We start from the raw sequence: 20,783 nt of genomic DNA, 5'->3' as shown, positions 1-20,783 counted from the left end.
TTGTCACCCATCCCCTGGGACATCCAAAGGGGTGTCGAAAGCCATTTGCCTTCCTGGGCATGCCAGGTCATGTCACATAATTGACATCTCCTGAGGCAGACTCATCACGGTCGGCAGCACGCAGTCGAGTCCAGGAACTTCTAATTGCAAATGAGTCCAGGTGAGGAGTTCATTAATCAAGGAGGTGATAGTCATAACTGTCTAGAGCTAGAGGGTGCACCCTCAGGTTTTTTTGGTTGGAAGTGACAGAAACTCAATGCCGCCTCACTCACACCCAGAAAGGGATTTTTTCAGTTGCACAGATGGGAGGGAGGCTCACAGCATCAGAGGAAGAGCCCCAGGAACCAGGACCGTTGGCCTTAAGGAGCTGAAAATTCTTTGTAAGTCCAACTGATATGACTTGTCACTGCCATCTGTGGCTGCTGGTGGAGGGGACCACTGTATTTGAGAGTTGCTGGTTTTGCATCCTGGTTAAATGCAGTGGTGTTATTACCATTTTATGTACATTTGGGAGTGGATGTTTTGGTAGTTATCCGTCACTGGATACAAATTACCGCACATTTAAGGGCTTAGAACAACATCCATTGATTATCTCCGTGTCTGTGGGTCAGGTGTCCCCGCATGGCTTACCTGGCTCGTCTGCTCACGACGGTCTTTACAAGCCTGCAAAATATTGGCCACAGTCGTATTATCACCTGAAAGCTTGGAATCCCCTTCTAAGCTCATTCAACAGGTTGGCAGAATCTAGTTCCCTGTGGTTGTAGGACTGGGACCCTCAGCTCCTAGGGGCCACCCCTCCCTAAAGGCATTTCACACCACGACTGTTTGTTCCATCCAGGCCAGGAGGATTGCAAATCCTCTGCTTGGAGTCTGTTTCCAAGGGATCACCTGATTAGGCCAGGCCCACCCACTTCAATATCCTCGTTGAGTTGCACAAAGTCAGTTGATTAGGGACCTCAATCATATTCCTTCACTTTTGCCAAGTCTTACATCTCAGCACCCCCCCACACACACACATCCTCAAGAGGAGAGGATCACACAAAGATGTGGGTACCAGGAGGTGGGAGCCATGGAGGCTATCTTAGATTCCTGCCTACGACAGATGCCTTTTTGTGGCGGGACCTGGGAACCTAAACAGGATTTGGAAAATAGGTCTCTCTGGACAGCCCTTGCCTCCCTACACCCAGTAGACCCTAGTGACATCCTTCTTCTGTGATCCTAGCTACCAGGTCAGCTCTCCCCTCCCCCCAGCCCCGTTCAGTCCACCCAGGCCTTACAGCAGAAAGTGTTCTCTTATTGGTTGGAAGTTATCACTCCACTGCTGTCCGTGTAGACCTTCCTTCTGTCCTTATGCAGAAGGTTCATTGGACCCGGGTCTATGGTCCCTGGGCCACGCTGGTGGGCCCAGATCGTCACCAGCGGTGACCTACAGTCCTGTTTGCATTCACAGTGGGGGGTTGGCATTTGTCCACATCTCAGTTTGAGGCTGGAACATCACACTAGTGAAATCAGAAGACTTGGTGGTGTTTTTTTAAAAAGTAAACGTCAGCTTGATGTGTCTTTTTGAACGCTTTTTTAAAAAAACTTGGGGTAAAATTCAACAAATGGCATGTTAACCGTTCTAAAGAGTGTAACTGAGAGGCATTTCGTGTATCCAGCCACTTTGTTCAACTGGTTCCTCTCTCTAGTTCTAGAACTTGTTCATTATTCCCCCCACCAAAACCCCATACCCATTATCAGTCCCCCCCAAACCCAACCTCCTTTCCCTTTAGCCTCTACCACTCATCTCCTTTCTGTGTCTATAGATTTACCTATTCTGGACGTTACCTATAAATGGGCTCACACAATATGTGGCCTTTTGTGTCTGGCTTCGCTCCCTGAGCGTCATGTTTTCAAGACTTGTCCGCGTTGTAGAACTCTGTTCTTTTTTATGGCTGAATCCTGTAGCATTTTATGGCTGGGCTGCATTTCGTTTATCCGTTTACCTGTTGTTGAGCGTGTGGGTTTTCACGTTTCAGCTCTTGTGAGCTGTGAGCCCCGGGTGTGCAGATGTCTTTAACAGTGTGGTTCCGCTTCTTTTGGGTGTACACACAGAAGTGGTCTGGCCAAGTCATGTGGCCAGTTTATGTTTCACTTTCTGAGCACCTGCCGTGCTGTTTTTCACCTCCAGGTTTCATCTCTCTTCATCATTGAGGTCCTCATTTTAGACGGTTGTCTCTGCTGTGGCTGAGCGGCCCTGAGAGGTAAAATTACAGCGTCTCCTGTCAGAATTTGTGTTGAGGAAGATGCAGTTTATCCGTGAGAGAGCACCTGGCAAAGCCTCAGTTTGTACCATGAGAGTTTGTAAGACTTGTTTCTTTCTGCCCAGCAGCCTGTTGGGAAAGGTGGGACAGCCAAGGCTCAGGTGAAATACAAGGAAGGAGGGGCCCAGAAACCAGTCACCTGAAACACAGGGTCACATGGTTCCAAGGTCACGAAAGGAGGCCCGTGGGTCCCGGGAGGCCATCAAACCTGTCCTGGTGGCTGGAGATGGACTTGAAAATCCGTAGGGGCGATTCCTGGTCCTGTTGGGAGTTGCCGTCGGGTGGGGCTGCTGGTGTTCCAGATGGTGGCAGGGACCCCAGAAGTCTCTGAGTTGTTGAGTTGAATCTGCTCCCCAACTTGAAATGGGCCACGGAGCCGGGAGTAAACAGGGTCTTCTGGAACCCTCCCTCCACCTGCCTGTTCTCCATCACACGTCATCTACCTCTCACCTGCGTCCTGGCCTCCCTCTCCTCTCCACCCACAAAGTGTTATTACCCCCATCCAAGCCTGCCTTGGTCTGGGGACAGAACTGGGTGTCCTGAGGTCCAGGGGATGGAACCAATGGCCCATCACCTTATGAAGATTCAAATTCCAGTTAGATCAGGAGCCTTTCTCTCTGTGTTGACTGCACCAATTTCCATCTCTCTTCCAACCCCATTTCCTCACCCTCAACACATACAGTTGTGTCCAGTGGACACATTACGAGATTAGGGATTTTATCAAACACAGCAGTGTGAAAGCGGCTGAGTGACTACTTACAACTTATTTGCAGCAAAAAAAAAAGTGCTCCTGGCCACTGCCCAAGCATTCATTAGGACATGAAGCCTCCTAGGGTACGATGGTGTGTGTGCAGTATACGTGGCACCTAATTATATATTCCATTAGAGCCATTGGAAGAATCAATATGGTGACTCCAGATGGCCTTCTTTAAAGAATTGCATGAATGCCATACATTCCCAGCTACCTTTGAGCATAGCTGCCACTGAAGTTTTCAAATGGAATGTCTGTTCCTGCGATTTTTTCACTTCTGCATCTTTTAAGCTGAATGAACCTTGTGCATAAAGTTATACTTTGAGTATGATTATTTTTTCTTGGCTCCAATAGGGAGCGAAATTACAGAGGCTAGTGTCATTTTGACTTGTGATAACTGCTTAGCAGGGTTATTGGGGATCCTTTCTGTGGCCCTTTTATATTTTCCTACCAATGTAACAGTTGGTTATTTACCAATCTGCTTGGAATGCTTCCCACAGTTAGTCACTTTTATCCATAGACTTTGTTTTTCAGTAAGACTTTTAGGATTTCCTTCTTCACCAGACCTGGAGTCCCCTATTGCATCCATGCTGTCCCAGGAGAATTTTCCCTGCAGCACATAATTAACTACATTCTCAGCTTCATCATCATCTCTTGCAGGAAACACTTCTGCTTTTCCTGCAAAGATGCTCAGTGCTGCTTCTTCCTGAGATTCTGGAAGAACAAAAATTCATGAAATGAATTTGTCTCCATGTAGTTGAAAACCAAAACGGATATGCCGTTGCTACATTCATAAAAATATGTTTAACAAATTGGGCTCACTGTCTGTTTCCCATGTATTATACGGTAATCATTGAATTTAAGTAAATTTGATTGGAAAGAATTAGCATCCACCCTTGGCAGCCTTTCAATGATAAAAAGATGCCTTGAATTAAAAACTTGGACAATTCCATGGAAATAATCTTGAAGATACTACTGTCTTTGGAGATCTTACTAAAAATCATGACTTTGGATGATCCATGAAGCCTAAGAGTATCGGGTACTCATTGAAAACAGGGGCAATGAAAAGCATCGTGCTTGCCCCCCAGAACCCCGTGTACCTTTGAGCCACCATGCCTGCACCATGTGAAGAGGCTAGAAGCCTCAGGAACCCAGCTGTTGGTAACTCTGGCCCTGAGCCACTGACCTGGGCCATTCCCCACACTCCGTCCTGTTACACAGTTTACTCTGTGGGTCAAACCCTGTTTGCTTTTCTGTCTTGTTTCTACCCACACATTGTTGACCTTTCCTGAGACCTTAGCTTCTCTCCGCCGTGCTGGTTCCGCATCCTGGTGGGCTGCCTCAGACAGACGCTGGGGAAGGTCCTCCCAAGCGGACGTGTCCCTGCCAGGAACATCAGGAGACAAGTCAGTCACACACACACACGTTCACATCTAGCAGAAAGAGAGAAAAAGCATAAAACATGTAAAAGCCCAACCACCTTATTCAATTTACAGTGGCACACAAGGGCACTCTGTTCTCAATTTACATACATACATTTTTAATTCAGTCTGTGTTATTTTTATTTAAGTGATGTAACGCCTGTTTACAAATGTTTTGAGGCTTATTTTACGTATTTTGAAATTCACCCACTTGCACCAGTCAGTGGTTTGCGTTAAATTACCAAGTTGTGCGATCATCACCGTAAATCCGTTTTAGAACGTTTTCATCACTCCAGTGAGATCCTTCACGCCTGATTCTTTTCATCCCCACTCCCACCCTGGGCCTGAAGATGTCTTTAAGAAGTCAGATTTTTCTCAATTTCATCATATTTCTTGGAACCCTGTGATTATTGCTCTCGGGGATGTTGCCAATCATCAGATCATATCATTCTGCTCCATGACCCTATAATCCTTGTCTTACAAGGGCCCAGAACTAATGGCTCAAGCATGAGGAAATAAAACTTATGTGTTCTCTACATTTCCACGCCCCTCACTGCTTGGAATGCTTGTCTTTTGTCTGCCTTTACACTAAACCGTCTGACCTTCTTCTGCCATTTTCACCGTTTTCTCCTAACTACTTGAAATTATGGTCATTTCCAAAGGAAAGGTATATGGACCAATACTTAGGTCCTTAAGACTGATTTCCCTTATAAACAAGTCATTGTCTGTCAATGAGATGATCATTACTTGTCTATCTCAGACTGCTCTCATTTGAACAAATGTACAGTTATTTCAAAAGGCACAGCTAATTGTAGGAGTAAGGGAAATGCACTGAATATGGGCAAATTACACAGCTGTAAATAAAATCAAAACTTGAAATCTGGACATGGAAGCATGCTAGGGTATTATTTGGTAAGGATTTTCAAAAGAGAGAAGATACCAAGTGAGATAATTTGCAATTATACAGTAGACTCCCAGGCCTGGTCCAGGCAGTGAATAATGAGTTCTTACCTATAGATAATGAAACTGGCACAGAAACCTGATCTACTGGTGATCTGGGACTTTCACTCCTGGACATCGGCTGGAAGTACTGCCCAGCTAAAAGCTTAATATCTGATAAACTCTCTTCTTTCTGGAAACTTTATCCCACAGATAAAATATTGCTCTGAAATTGACTGTGATAAACCAGGAAGAATTGTTTGGTGAAGCGAAGTGATAGAAATCCTCAGAAGGAGGTGACCTCTTTTAAAATCTATAATAGTGAATGGCCAACGTGTGCCCTGGGGTTTAGAGTTGTTCAGATAAAAATAGATAATATCTCCTCGCCAGGGACTCTGAAAAAGGAATGACTCAAGCATTAAAATGGACTCAGACATGAATGTCTGCCATTGCAATCACAAATCTGTAAAGGGTCCAGTGGAGGAGGGAGAAAGCAAGAAATCGGCCTAGCAAAATAGGGTTTCCCTCTAATGAACCCAGACTTTGAAAGGGAGTATTCGGGAGGTTGGGGAAGGGCAGAGAATCATGAAATAAATGGCTTCAGATCTCCATCATGTCAGGAAGACCAAAAACCCCAAACAAACTCCTCAAAATACTCACCTGGTGCTCTAGTTCCCAAGTCTACCTGGGCAATTTCCATGCCCTTGGATGGGACAGCATGCCCACTGCATCAGACCTAATCCTTAGAAAGGTAAAAATCCATTTAAACAGCACCTGTATTTTCAAAGTTCTGAAGCCATACCGGCGGATGTCACAGAGCCCCACCTGGAATCGGCCCTATTCACTTTATGTGTCTGACTCCACATGGTGCTGGTACGTTTCTTGGAGACCATCACGTGGAAATGCTCACCTGATCCACTGCACAATGTTGACTCATATCCTGGGCTGTGCCTTCGGGATTGCTTGCTGTTTGATCTACTCACATGAGCTGAGACCCCTTTTGCATTCCCCGGCATTTTAAATCCAACCCCCTCCTGGGATCCCCCAGGATCACAGCCTCACAGACTCTCATGGGTAGCGGGAAACTTTGCTACCTCTGAAACTCTGAAAAGTATACACAAACAAGCAAACTAACTAAGTGACTGGCCAGCCAATGGCTGTTGACAAATGGGACTCACCTCTCTCCCTTTAATCCTTAGACTTGCCTTAGATTTTAGGCTGCCTCAGTGATCCCTTCTGGCTTCCCAAAGCCACCTTCTTAATCAATCCTCTTTATCCCCTCAGGTCCACGTCACAGACTTTCATCTCTACCTCTATCTAACTGGCTTGGCGTCTCCTGGATCTTCTTTCCCAAGGTCACCTTTGACCGTCTTACTGCCAGTTGCAGGATCTTTTCCTTTCGATGATTCCCACTTCTGGTTCTTTGCATACCTTTCAGCATGCGCTTTCTGAGCTGCGTTCTCTGGTTCCTTTCCCCACCTCTGCCCCTGGAAGTTTCAGTTTACTCACGCTTATGTCCTATGCCCTTCTTTTCTTCTGTTTCCCCTCGCTGGGCAATCTCACCCACAGCCGTGGCATCAAATGTCACCCTTAGTCCTGTTTCCTAATTCCCTATCCTGTGCTCTGCTTTCTCCCCTCATTCTAGTATCCGGGGAGACAATACTGGTATCGTGAGTGATGGTAGGCACCGTTCCAGATACAAAACCTATATCTCAATCCCACCTTTTCTACATACAAGCTGAGTTGGTAAGAACTTCTGTAAATGTCAGTTTCCCCTTCTGTAAAATGGGAAGGAATAATAGATGATAGATAATTTAGGTTAACACAGATGATACATATTTACAGTATCAGGATCGTAGGTAATATATAGTCACGGTATTAGGAGAATGCCTAGCACATTGGTAACCCTTAGTAATTGACAATGGCGATGATATTTTATTGTCTTTTTCCTGTGACATGAGCTACAAATATTTTCCAAACTAGGCATGTGCAAAATTCAACCTTTAGCTGCTCTTTTCCAAATCGCTGTACCTTCAGTCCATGTGCTGGAAGCATTCATGTCCATCCCCCCATTCCCTTATCCAGTTAGTCATCCACCTGGCTGGCTTAGTTTCTGAAGTACCTCTCTGACCCCATGGCCACCATCTGCCGATGCTCTTCTTAGGAGTTTCACTGCAATGCACTCTTTGGATGCATCCAATAAGGGGGGCGTTTGGGCACTATAGCCCTGTCTGTGGCGAAAGTTCACAATCGTCTTTCCATCTTCCTATCTTGCTTCTCCACTCACCCTCAAATTGTGTACTTACCTGGTTCTTTGTTCTTTTTCTTAGAAACAGTATTCATGTTTATTAAACACATTTTTAAAGTATTATTAGGTGTTGAACTTTCATGAGCTTCAAGGTTTACTTTTCTCCCCAGTTCTGCACAACTGAACTTTCAAATCTGCCAACTCCCACTGAAATGACTCCACTCTGGATTCTAAGGCGCCAGTTTCTTGCAGATTTTCCTTTGCTTCTTCTAACATTTCTCCTGTTTCTTCTTGAGAGTGACTGATGAAGACACAGGGAGACCAATCTGATGAGGTATCACTAAGCAGTCATCGTCTGCAAGCCTGATGTCCTCACAAGCATCTTCGAACTTTTGGAGTTGTTTCTTTCTTCACGTCTGTTTCTTCCTTCAGCTCTGTGACTCTACTTATATTCTGTGCACATATTTTTGTTTTTTTAATCTCCTGTTTAATCTCCTCAAAGCCACATTGATGTCTTCTGCACCTGCCCTTTTTATGGTGGCCGCCATCTTGGGTGGTTCTTTATTCTTTAATTCGTCTCCATTCCATCCAGAATGTTCCTGGAAAGTGGATGTTGCATTGGCACTTTAGAACCATTTCCATGTTTCCTGGCAACTCCCTGACCAATCTAGTCACAAAGGACTCACCCTTGGCCCTTTGGCCAATACCCCATTGATACCAAGATTTCACATTGTCCCTGAAGCACTTGAAAGGATTTTATATCCTGGGGTGATCTCCACGGTAAGAGCCAGGATGCCAGCGATGCCTTTTGTACCAAGGGGAAGAAGGGGAGGGTGGAAACCCAGGCAGCACGTTTTTGGAGCAGAGCATAAATGGAAGTTGAAACTCTGTCAGCAGATTCCCTTCCCCACATACCCATGCCCCCGCAAGTCTTTGTGTCTTCCTAGGGGTCGGTGAGCCCCAGTTGGAAGACTCGTGACCTGGCTTACTGGATTCACCTCCTCCCTGGTCTCATTTTCTGCCAAACTTATTCGATCAAAATCTACCCATTTTGCCCCTGTGAGAGTAATTTGCTCACAATGTGTCTCCGTTTTCTTTGAAAACCTACCTAGTCTGACTTTGGAAGAAACTCTTGCTTTTGGCCTTCGGATGCTTCCAAAATCTGTTTCCATTTCACTCAGTCAGCCTCACCTTTCACATCGCCTCTGTAAACATTCCATTGCAGGGAGGCCGGCTAGTTTTCTGTGGGCATATCCATTAGCTCTTTCTGCGTTCAGCTCATTAATAGCCAATTGTGTTGCTTGCTAAAATGAAATTATTACAGAAGTAATAACATTTATGTGTCCCCTAACAAGTAGTGTGAACATTAACTTTTCCTGCCGCCTCATCCCGCATTGATTTTACACAGTAGAAACTGTTTTCCTCAGGTCACTGTACTTGGGTACAGTTCGGGGACATCTGATCAGAGAGAGATGGAGGGTTACGGTGCAGTAAACACATTCCTTCTGTCGACATAGAACACTTATACAGAATCAGAATGTTCATTATCGTGGGGCATTAGCAAAAACATAAAGTTTTGCGCTTTCCATTTTTTTATACCTACGAGAGCTTCAACGCTGAGAGGCAGTAATTCTGTTCAGTGATGTAGCGCTTCTAAGCTGAGCTTAGTTTGGGGAAAGAGCTGTTTTGCTGTGGGCACAAAGAAGGGAATTGCGGCTCCCAGCAGCCTCTCCTACTGTGCACGCTCCCTACGAGTGCCGAGTGCCACGGGGGCATCACGTGGTTCCGTGACCCCAGTTCATCGGTTTTCCTCCGGCTGTTGCCTCTGCCCTTATTCTCTTGAGATAAAACTTTCCGCTTTCTTGACCGACTTCTCGAGAAGGTCATAGTTAGCTTTCTCCAGTCCTTGACCTCCGGTTTTCTCTCTGTTCACTAGATCTGTCTGAATGGTGTTGTGACCTCTTTGGTTTCTGAAACCAACTGGGGGGTGGAACACCAGGAACGTCATTGTTCACACTTGTTAAAGTCATTTCCTAGTGAACGCCGGCACCTGATTTGAGTTGCCCTCTGCTGCCACTGTTGGCCACATGTCAACGGGTAGGAATATTCCCCCTGTGGGGAAGGCTGGTGATGCCACGTGGGGAGCCAAAACGGGGTCTGGAAGGAGCCCTGGGAGTCTGCTGCAGTGTCAGCTGCCTTCCTGTGTGACCCTTGGTCAGGCACTCACCTTTCACGGGGCTCCATCGTCTCACCTGTAGATTGAAGCCCTTTGGATGTTAATTCCTGGACTCTATAGAGTCCGGCCCTTTGGTTTGAGCCAAAACACCCATATTCTGCAGAGTTCCCAGGCTACAATTTGAGATCAGATATCCTGAGCTGTAAAACCAAAACCAGGGGTTACTTTAATGAATGTGACTGCACTTTGGGGTAGGGGGTGGTAATCGAGTACTAGGTCATTCATCAAAGTCTTCCCCTAAGGGAGCTGGCACGTTCCATAAATCCCCCCAGCTACCCTAGATGAATAATTTTACACTGAAAGCAAGTAATCATGAATCTGCCTCTAAATCTCGTCTTTAAATCCACGCTCAAAAGTTGACAGACTGTCCGTCCTCCTGAGTCAGACGCCACTTATCAGCCTGTATATGGTCAGGCCACTCAGTATGGCTGTTCTCTTGTTCCCTGTACGTCCCCTGCTTGACCAGTCCCGGCTTTGCCTACACCCTACTCACAGGACCGTGCTTGGCCCCTGCCCCTTAGGCCAGAGCTGCCCCACCTGTTGGTTTATTAAAGGGAGACATCTGCCCTCGTGATGATCGTTAACCTGAGGGGCTGTGGGCTCCTGGTTTCCCTGGTAACGGATGAGCCCACCTCATGTTTATTCCCTCTATAAAGGGTAGCCTCCTTCTCCCCCGCCGCTTGCGGAGATTCTTGCCATGTCCTGTGTGTTCTGTGCTGTACACAGCGGGGGTGTTGCTCCAGGACCCTTTGCTTCTGACGTCTAAGTTCCCCCATCCAGTAAACCATCGGTGCCGCTGTCGCTCTTTCTTCCGTCTCGCAGCTGGGTAGCGACAGAGCTTGCGGGGTCAGCCGCACAGCCCGTGACCGGCAAGGAAAGCCCAAAGCTGGTGCTTCTCGCTCATGGCCTGCTTCTCAATGCCCTAACTCAAGCCCATCTCTGTAGAGAAAGGCAGCGGTAGCATCCACTGACGAACGCTTCATGGTTTAGTCGGCAGGGCCAGTATATCTGCCGACCCAAGGGTGTGGGACTCAAGTCCGTGGGCAGACAGCAAAACAGAAGTGGTGTTGGCCATCGATGCTTTGAAAATTCTACACACATCAGTTCAGTAAGTTATCACGGTTAGCATAAAATGTTAAGACTATGAAGACTGGTCTGCCAGCTGCCGGGTCCCAAGGTAAAGTGAAGCCCCATTTCACGATGAAGCGGTCATCGTGAAAATGCCAGTTAATAAGGTGAGGTCATGCCAAGAACGGTTACGGCTGAGGAATATGAGGGATGCTGTTTTAGAGAACCGTGACCTTCCATGAGGTGTTGACATAAACACCCCAAGGACGTGTCCTGAGCAAGGACGGGACGCTGCAAAGCCCACTGAAGTGTAAGGATACAGGTGTGTGACGTGTGGCCATCGGCCGTTGGTGGAGTGCCCGGCCCACCACCTGACATCACCGTCAGACACCTGGCAAAACGCGAGCACACCCCGACATCGTGGCACATTCAGGCTGTTTATTGACTTACCGCTGGCCTTGCAAGTCCAAGGCGGTTTCAGGAACCTCATCGTCATGGCCGAGATGAAGTTTGTTTGTCCCATGAGTTGGTGCTATGTGGATGGCCTTTTTTCTTTTTTTAACATCTTTATTGGGGTATAATTGCTTTACAATGGTGTGTTAGTTTCTGCTTTATAACAAAGTGAATCAGCTATACATATACATATGTTCCCATATCTCTTCCCTCTTGCGTCTTCCTCCCTCCCACACTCCCTATCCCACCCCTCTAGGTGGTCACAAAGCACCAAGCCGATCTCCCTGTGCTATGCGGCTGCTTCCCACTAGCTATCTATTTTACGTTTGGTAGTGTATATATGTCCATGCCTCTCTCTCGCCCTGTCACAGCTCACCCTTCCCTCTCCCCATATCCTCAAGTCCATTCTCCAGTAGGTCTGTGTCTTTATTCCTGTCTTACCCCTAGTTTCTTCATGTGGATGGCCTTTTAAAAAAAGGTTATAGTTTATACTTTGTTTCTGTTTCCTAAGGCTCTACCCAACTTTTTGCTACAAATTTTCCCCCCACTTAAATCTCACGTGAACGAATGATCATGTTTATATCCTTCATCATTGACCATAGATTCAGTAATTGAAGGGCTTACAGATGATCCTAGATTCAATAATTGAAGGGTATACAGTTGATGATAGTCGATAATTGAAGGGTTTACAGACAATCATAGATTCCATAGTTGAAAGGTTTACAGATGATCACAGATTCCACAGTGGAAGGGTTTACGGATAATGATCATAGATTCAATAGTTGATGGGTTTACGGATGATGATGATAGATTCAATAGTTGATGGGTTTACAGATGATGATGATAGATTCAGTAGTTGTCAGCATTTTGCCATATAGGCTTGATCCATCCAAAATCAATGGCCGTCTTATAGTGTCTTTCATGAAGCAGTTCATCCCACAGTGGGTGCCAGAGTCCTTCAGAATCTAGAGGAAGAGAAGCAGCGTGAAGCTAGTGTACAGGTGTGTGCTTTAGGTGTTGGCTCAGTGTTAATAATGTGCCCTAAAGTGCCTGGAGCTGGGCTCCCCCTGAACCCCAGAGGATGGATGTTCCTTATCGTGGAGTGACTATAACTTGCCGCACCAGCAGGTGTCCGTCATAGCTTTTGAACCAATGTATCTGACTAGACTTGGAAATGGAATCTAGCGTTAGCTCAGAACTTTGACCCCCCCCCCCGCCCCGCCCAGGTCCTTTTACCTGTAACCAGGGGAAATAGTCTTTTCACAAACACAGCCTATTACAGGTGGGATGGGTAGGAAAGTGCTTTGAACAGCAGTGAATGCCTGTGGAATGTGTAAGCGTCCTGGGGTTGCTTTACGGATGCTGGTTTAAGACAGGGTAGAAATGAGGAAATTTGGGACAACCTGCAGATAGGAGAAAGGTGGGTGAGTTCTTGATCAGCTCTAGCTTTCCTCCATTTCTCCCTCCCTGTATTCTAGGAGGTGGGTACACTGGGGATACCCATCCATTGTTGGAGAAGGCTGCTTGTTCTGGATTGAAGAGTGATACCCTCTCCCCAACCCCTGCTGCCAATCAGTTATTGGCAGAACCTTGGAATGCGACCTTATTTGGAAGTAGGGTCACTGAGGATGTACATAGTAAAGGTGAGGTCCCACAGGAGTCAGGTGGGCCCCTGATCCAGTGCGGCTGTGTCATTATAAAGAGACTCATAGAGCCTTGCGGAGGGATAATGATGGGAAGATACATGGCGAGAACTCCACGTGCTGACGCAGGCAGAACTTACAGTGGCGGGTCTACAAGCCCAGGAACACCAAGGGTTGCTGGCAACCATAGTCAAGCTGTATATCTTACTCAATTTGTTTTCACATTTACAGTTTTTATAGAGGTTGATAATTATAATAGTTTCCCACGGCTCTTTATTTCCAGTTCTTTTTTTTTCATTTGGCCACGCCTCGAAGCGTGTGGGATCTTAGTGCCCCCGCCAGGGATCGAACCTGCGCCTCGGTAGTGGAAGCTCAGAGTCCTAACCACTGGAACACCAAGGACTCCCTCTTCATTTCCAGTTCTTCGTGAAACTTCTGAATTCCCCAAGACTCTTGCTAGTTCCCCAGGAGAAACCTTCAGAACTTGTCGTACAACTAATTGAAGACATAAATGCAGCAAACATTTAGTGAGATCCCCCTTCTGTCTGCTGCTACACACAGCCTTTTGGACAATGGGAAGTACAAAGAAGATGTGGCTTCCATGGGGAGAATGGCTCAGTTGATTTGAGACTCAGGGGCAAAATCGTTCACCCAAGATCGTCCAGGTTATTAAACAGGACCTCCCTGTGCTTGATTCCATAGTTAAAGGTTTTACTAGGATAGCACACAGAATAGGTTCTGGGAGATGTTAATTGCATCTCCAGTATGCAGTTTTGCAAATGGAGATGTTTTCTTTCTGTAACATATGAGTGAAAACAATTACGTGATCCTGAGAGCCTTCCATTTCTTGAAGTATCAAATGACCAACCGACCCTTTGAAAATTACAATATTCTTAGAATATAATGAAGACAGTAACAACCTCCAGAGCAAACCAGAAAATGGCCTGAGTAAGATGAAGACAACACAAATTGAATTTGTTGGCACATTGGAAACTGTCCCCACCCATGGCAAAAAAAGACAGTTCCGTGGTTGTAATTCTTTCCCCTCGTTGGGTCAACGTTATTCTGTTTAGCTGATTTATGGAATTTGTTTTGTGTCATAAGTTCATACTCGGCCCCATTTCAGGCATAAATGCCACTTGGCAGTTGGACTGAACTATGAAAAATCCTAACATTTTCGACTGTGGGTTTGAAATCAACCCAGCCTCCCAGCAACATAATTGAGTCTCCACCCTGGGAGACAGGGAAATACCACGTGGCTTTTGTTGCTTTTGAAGGGGCTTCTGTGAATTAGGGGTGCAGCTGTCTAATTTGGTCTGATTCCAGATGTCGTTGATATATAGTGACATCTTGGCAGTCACTCTGATTAAATTCCCAGGATTTCCACAGTTGAATATCGATACACAATTTCTTATCTGAAGTCCTTGGAGCCAGGACTCCAAGGACTGGAGCTTGGAATTGAGTTATGCATGCTTTAGAAGGTAACAAGTGCCTTTTCCGTAGCTCATAGGACCCCCTCAGCAGGTGGTGGCAGCACTCTGAAATCAAACGTGTTAATATTCCTGCGGAAAAATGTATGACTATTTCTCCCAGTGGGATACATGAAGACAACTGCTCTGATAGTTACACTGTATTCAAATACTGGTAAATTAAATTGTATGAGGATAGACCATCAACACCTTGGGCACTTCCTTTCTCTAAGGAAAGCATGAGATGTAGGCAAGTCAAAGTAAGAAGTAGCTGTACACAAACCCGTAACACATGTCCATGATCTCTGGATGCTCGAGTACCTTTGCGATGGGGTGCCTTAGAGTCAGCCTAGTACTCTCATCCTGTACTATTTGGCCAAGCGGTGATGGTTAGGGAATAAGGGTCTACAGGGACCAAATGGTCATGTGAAAATCGACCCTCCCAGGGACTTCTTTTATTACAGTCTGTCTTGTCAATCTAGTGTCCTTTCTGAGTGGTCTCTCTTGTGGAGCGAATTTGCCATAATCTCTGGTTCTTGAGGCCAAGAATTAACAGATCACATATCTTAGCCATATCTGGGTCAGGGGTCGGCCAACAGTTTCTGTATAAGACCACATACATGGTAAATATTGTTGGCTTTGCAGATCATATGGTCAGCTGTGCAATGACAGGGCAAAAGCAGACATAGACGGTACATAAATGAACGTGTGCACGGCTGCGTTTCCAATAACACGTTATTTACAAAAACAGGTAGTGGGCTGGTTTGACCCGGGGGTCATAGTTTGCCAACCCCTGTTCTACGTGATTTTTTTTTTCCACTGTAGTTCACAATTCTGTGATCATGACCACCACTGTTAACTTTGCCCTTATCAGTATACAACCAACGTAGAATGGAAGAAAATGTTTATCTGCTCTTCATGGAATACAGAAACCTGTGGTTTGATAGATTTCATATCAAAGAAGAAATAAGTACCTGAAGTGTTCCATTTCACAAGAAGTGTGTGAGAGAGCACACTAGAAACTGTATTATTTTGCAGTTTTGTTCTAGCCTGGCTTGTCTACTCTTGGTATGCTGGTGCTTGGACTACTCGGGGAATATTTCTTAGAAAACCCTTCCTGTGTGGGTGAGGATGAAGAGGTGATTTGAGTTCACATTGCCATCGTCTTGGCTGTTTTTTCACGACCGTCCACCTAAGCTAGAAGACCTCTCTCCCACAGCTTGTGAGGGTTTCTCTGGGATCATAGCTTAGTGGCAAGATAGGGCTGTTTTCATCCGTGTTACATGTATTTTCAGGACTAAAGTTCGTATCAGCTTCTGTCTTTCATGGAGCCCCAGGAAATAGATCCTGGGACCAGATCTGCAAACCTGTGGCAAAACCATCGGTCGAATTTCATCCACTGACCTTTTCATCCTTTTCATCTGTTTACCATCTTTCTAGACCATCTTCTTCAAGTAAGAGTCCTCCGATGCTGACCTTATCTGATAACCATGCTTCCGGGCTATTGCTAATGACAAATACCTTCCTTCTTTCCTCTCACTGTTACTCACGAGGTGTCTTAACTTCCTTTTGCTGCTTTCCCAGTGCACTTGAGCCTAGTGTTTCATGACAGTGCAGCATGATACTAGCAAACAGCTGAGGCACGAGGGCTGAGACAAGACGGATGCCTCATCGGTTCAGGTTGGGTTTCGCTGCCAAATAAAAAACAAAATGTACAAAAATCTTTCGGTTTCCAGGGCTTTTGGTGTCTCGCAATCAAGGACAAGGAACGGTGGGTTCTAACTCTGCCCTTACACCACTGTTGTGATTTTCAGTGTTGTACAACTAAAACCTCATTTGGAGAGGGGATGAGAATGATGAAAAAAATGACCAAGTAAATGACAGTTGCGACGATCAGATAAGCAGTGGGAAGGGTCACGGAGCATGCTTACTGTTAACTCACGAACTAAAACAAAATATAGGTTCCTAATAATAAAGCAGACCTAACCCCCTGATCTTCAATTTTCTTGTTCTGTGGCTATAACTTGGGTTATAAATTTCGTCTCCAGAGACTTTTATTTTCACACAACTTATCACAGTCATAGTGGAACTACCACTCATAATTGGCTGTGCGTGACTGTTGGAACACACTGGTGTGACACGCCCCCTCCAGCCCCATCCACGTTTTTGCCAATCTCTGGCATCACACCGGGTTTAATGATGACCAGACCGATTATCTAACGCAATTTCTCAACCTTGGCGCTAGCGATGTTTGAGACCAGCTCGTTCTTTGCGGTGCGGGACTGGGTTGGATGCGTGTTTGTGGTTGGCAGTGGGAGAGGCTGTTCTGTGCATCATAAGGTAATTAGCAGCATCCCTGGCCTCTCCTCACTGGATACCAATAGTATCCACACATTTGCGAGAACGAGAAATGTCTCTAGACATCGTCCAGTGGCCCCTGTGGGGCAAAATCGCCCCGGGTGAGAACACGCCAGCGTTACTTTGAAAAGTGTGCTCTGTGCATGGGCCATTAGACTTTCCTATGTGTGTGTTCCTCCTGCAGGTATAGTCCCTGGTGGCAATACCACTGTGAGAGGCATTGTGACTTAATCCCTTTAGACGTGTTTGTTCCTCTCCATAAAGTATCAAATGCGGGTCAAAGGGCTTCCATGCTGATCTCTTAAAATCTGTTTCCTGTCAATAAAAGGTGTGCGCACAAGAAAGGAAAAATGATGATGTGGGTCTTCCCTGCCCTGCAAGGGGAGTCACCCACGTGTTCAAATCTACGTCCTTACGATCTTAATCTTGCCAATTAATATCCTGGAGAGAGGGCAGAAGAGGTGACCATGCCCAGAGATTCCTTCATTCCTGAAGACAGAGGCGAAGGGTCAACACTGATAGCACACCATTCCTTTTCTAAAATTTTTTTCTAACTTTTATTAATTTTTATTGGAGTATAGTTGATTTTAAATGTTGTGTTAGTTTCAGGTGTACAGCAAAGTGAATCAGTTATACATATATATCCACTCTTTTTCAGTTTCTTTTCCCATATAGGTCATTGCAGAGTATTGAGTAGAGTTCCCTGTGCTGTACAGTAAGTCCTTCTTAGTTATCTATTTTGTACATAGTAGTGTGTGTATGTCAATCCCAAACTCCTAATTTATCAGTTCCCCCCCGTGTTTCCCCTTTGGTAACCATAGACTTGATTTTGAGATCTGCACATCTGTTTCTGTTTTGTAAAAAAGTTCATTCACTTATATGTGGAATCTAATTTTAAAAATGGAACAAATGAACTTTTTTTACACCATTTGTTTTCAATAGAACCTAAGATGGAAAGCCATGCCAGAAGACTGATGACAGTTTCAAGTGCCATCTCTGGGGGGAAAGTATTTCTGGGGTACTGACTGAACCCAAGAAATTGTTGCTGGGAGCTGAACTTCAATAAAGCAAGACTTAGATTGACAAAAATCTATGGAATAGTAATTTTTCTCTAACGTGGCATTCTCTTGTGAATATTATTATTATTTTTTTTTTGCGGTACGCGGGCCTCTCACTGTTGTGGCCTCTCCAGTTGCAGAGCACAGGCTCCGGATGCGCAGGCTCAGCAGCCATGGCTCACGGGCCCAGCTGCTCCGTGGCATGTGGGATCCTCCCGGACCAGGGCACGAACCTGGGTCCCCTGCATCGGCAGGTGGACTCTCAACCACTGCGCCACCAGGGAAGCCCCTTGTGAATATTATTTACCAAGTGAGATTATGCTTCCTATTTTAAAAGGATAAACAATAGATTTACACAAGAAATTGCTCCATGGGACATGCTAGTTTTTGTCTAAATGTCAACAATTTGAAAAAATATGTATATATATTCTTCAGGTTGAAGGGCATTCAGGTGGCTGTTTTTGAACTCATTTTCAATTCGTGGGTGGGGCTCTATACCAGAGATCGAAAAACTTTTTCTGTAAAGGGCCAGATAGTAAAACATTTTCAGCTTTTCAAGCCAAACAATCTTTGTCGCAACTACTCCACTCGAACTTTGTAATATAGGGGCAAACAGGTAATAAGTAAATGAATGGGTGTTCCAGTATTTTTGGACTTTGCTTATGGACCCTGAAATATGAATTTCATGGACTTTTCACGTGTCACAAAAATGTCCTTTTTTTCAACCGTTTAAAAATGTGAAAACATTCTTACTTGGCTCCAAAAACAGATGGGGGCACAGTCCCCTGCTCCATAGTCTGTGACCCCAGCTCTGCTGGGAAAATATTTAGAGAGAGCTTGCTATGACAAAGAATTAGCCCTGACCTGTTGACTCTTAGAGCCTGTGGGAAGGACAGATACCAAATAAAATGAAACCAAATAAATAGACTATTGCAAATAGTGACAACTGCTATCGAGGGGGGAAGAAAAAACAGTGCTAGGATTTGCCAACCGTGGGGCAAATGCTTGATAAAGATTGTATAAATCACAGGGGGCTTCTCTGAGGTGGTGGCCACTCAGCTGACACCTGTGGATGAGTAGGAGTTGGGCAGAGCATGGAAAGAAGAAAACACGCAGGAGGAGGAGTCCCCTAGGCCAGAAAGCGCTCGTTTCATTGAAGTGTTTCAGAATGTGGTGGTTCGGTGTCCGATTTTTCTTCTTGGATGAATTCACAGGATGAGCCTGGTGCACCCTGTTTCTGTCTGCTGAGAGGCACCCACCATCCCCGTTGCTGCTCACGGCGGTCTCGGTAACATAAGGTCTGGAGGACCGTCGCCCAAGGCCATCTGAAATTGTTGTCACTGTAAGTACAAGAAGCGCGTGGACGGGTACTTTGGCTCTGGAAATATCATGGCCTATTCACAAGACTCTCTCGTCGCCCTGACCGTGTGCATTGTCTGCGTCCAGTGGGTATTTGGTGCCCTTTATAACGGTGTTTTGGGACATTACCATATTGCAGGGGTGACATCAATTTGGAGCCGCCCCAGCTCTCCTTTTCCTTCAGACACGACTTCCCAACAAAAGGTCACTTTGTTAAAGGGGAGAAGGAATGGGGACAAACATGTTTTCCTGGAGAAGAGCTGTCCTGGGCCCATGAGGGCGTGTACACTAGTCAGCAGTAATAATCAGCGTGTCTCAGAGAATTTAGGGGTGGAGTTTTCACATTGTGTGTCTGCCTCATCACCCAAGGCACAGCACAAGCTTTCTTCCTGCAGGCTGCCCCTGGTTCAGGTGAGTGTGTGTGTGTGTGTGTGTGATATTGCTGGGGACAGGATGAAGGAAGCAGCTTTCAAAGACCTTGCAGGTGACATTCCCTGCTAGACACCCTCCTCTCAGACAGAGGCTGCATCTTGATGATGCTCTGCCATTATGATGTCGGGGGGCACTGCGGGGCATTCAGTGTCCCCACCACCACCAGCAGCAGGCTCGGAGGAATGCGCACGGAAATGCTGTCAGACAAGATATGGTTCGCGTTGGTACGCAAAGGCTCCCAGAGGTGGAACCGTGTGGAGTCGGGGAGACCCAGGCTTTGGATCCCATCTCCCCACCTGCTGGTCTCGTTCTCAGGAAGAGGATTAACCTTCCTGCGCCCGGGTTTCCTCTGTACAATGGAGATGCACAGGACAGGTTCCCAGGGCGGTTATGAAAAGTAAAGGATGCCCTTTGTTTGGGAGAAGTAGGTTAAGTACCTGATGATCCTGCCAGCCAAGGTGATGGGGTGCAGACAGATGTAACCATCTTCACAATGCAGCTTGGGACTCTGGGGTTACCGACAACAGCCCTTCTCCCGCCGCAGGGCGGCTTTGCCCTCCGGAGGAGGTTGGCAAATTCTGGAGGCATTTTGGGTCTCATAACTTTGGAGGAGCTTGGCTCCTGGCATCCAGGTGGTGGAAGCCAGGGATAGTGTTCACCCATCCCGCAATACACAGACAGCACAGAACCGAGCGTTACCCTAGCCTCCAACGTCACGGGTGCCACGTGGAGAAACCCTGACCCGTACAACAAGAGATTTAACTTAATCCTCTCTTTCTTCTTAGAATATTCAGTGGTCTTTTACTTTGAGGGATTAGAGTTGGAATACAAATTAAAGAGAGGAAAAAGACAATCACCTTTTAGGATTTTTTTTTTTTTTTTCTGTTAAATTTAAACAGAGCAGCACAGGGATCTCATCCTGGAGCAAACATCCACAGAGGCTTAGAGCCGTGCCTTGCGTTCACTCTTAATGCTGAGCAGCTTAAGAGGTTCATTTTCTATTGTGATTTCTGTAATTTCTGTTCTTCAAAAGGATCGTGTGTTC

At 45.9% G+C, this 20,783-nt stretch overlaps 1 protein-coding gene and 1 pseudogene across 6 annotated transcripts in view; one reads left to right on the top strand and one right to left on the bottom strand.

The window, feature by feature from the left end:
* Window positions 1-20,783, top strand: part of LOC117310372 (steryl-sulfatase-like) — a 184,525-nt gene that overhangs the window by 35,028 nt on the left and 128,714 nt on the right. For 3 of the 6 annotated variants that reach the window (XM_033849899.2, XM_033849898.2, XM_073799014.1), the window contains exon 2: window positions 19,162-19,289. The exons of the other annotated variants lie outside the window; for them this stretch is intronic. The gene's annotated coding sequence lies outside the window, so the exon portion shown is untranslated. The remainder of the gene's footprint in view (window positions 1-19,161; window positions 19,290-20,783) is intronic. 6 annotated transcript variants of the gene reach the window in all.
* On the bottom strand, window positions 7,704-8,210 carry LOC101315543 (prefoldin subunit 4 pseudogene; annotated as a pseudogene).

The sequence above is a fragment of the Tursiops truncatus genome, chromosome X (genome assembly GCF_011762595.2).
Source record: "Tursiops truncatus isolate mTurTru1 chromosome X, mTurTru1.mat.Y, whole genome shotgun sequence".
In the NCBI taxonomy this organism is placed as follows: domain Eukaryota; kingdom Metazoa; phylum Chordata; class Mammalia; order Artiodactyla; family Delphinidae; genus Tursiops; species Tursiops truncatus.
The sequence above is the reverse complement of the archived record's forward strand: the minus strand, read 5'-3'. Positions and strand labels throughout refer to the sequence as shown.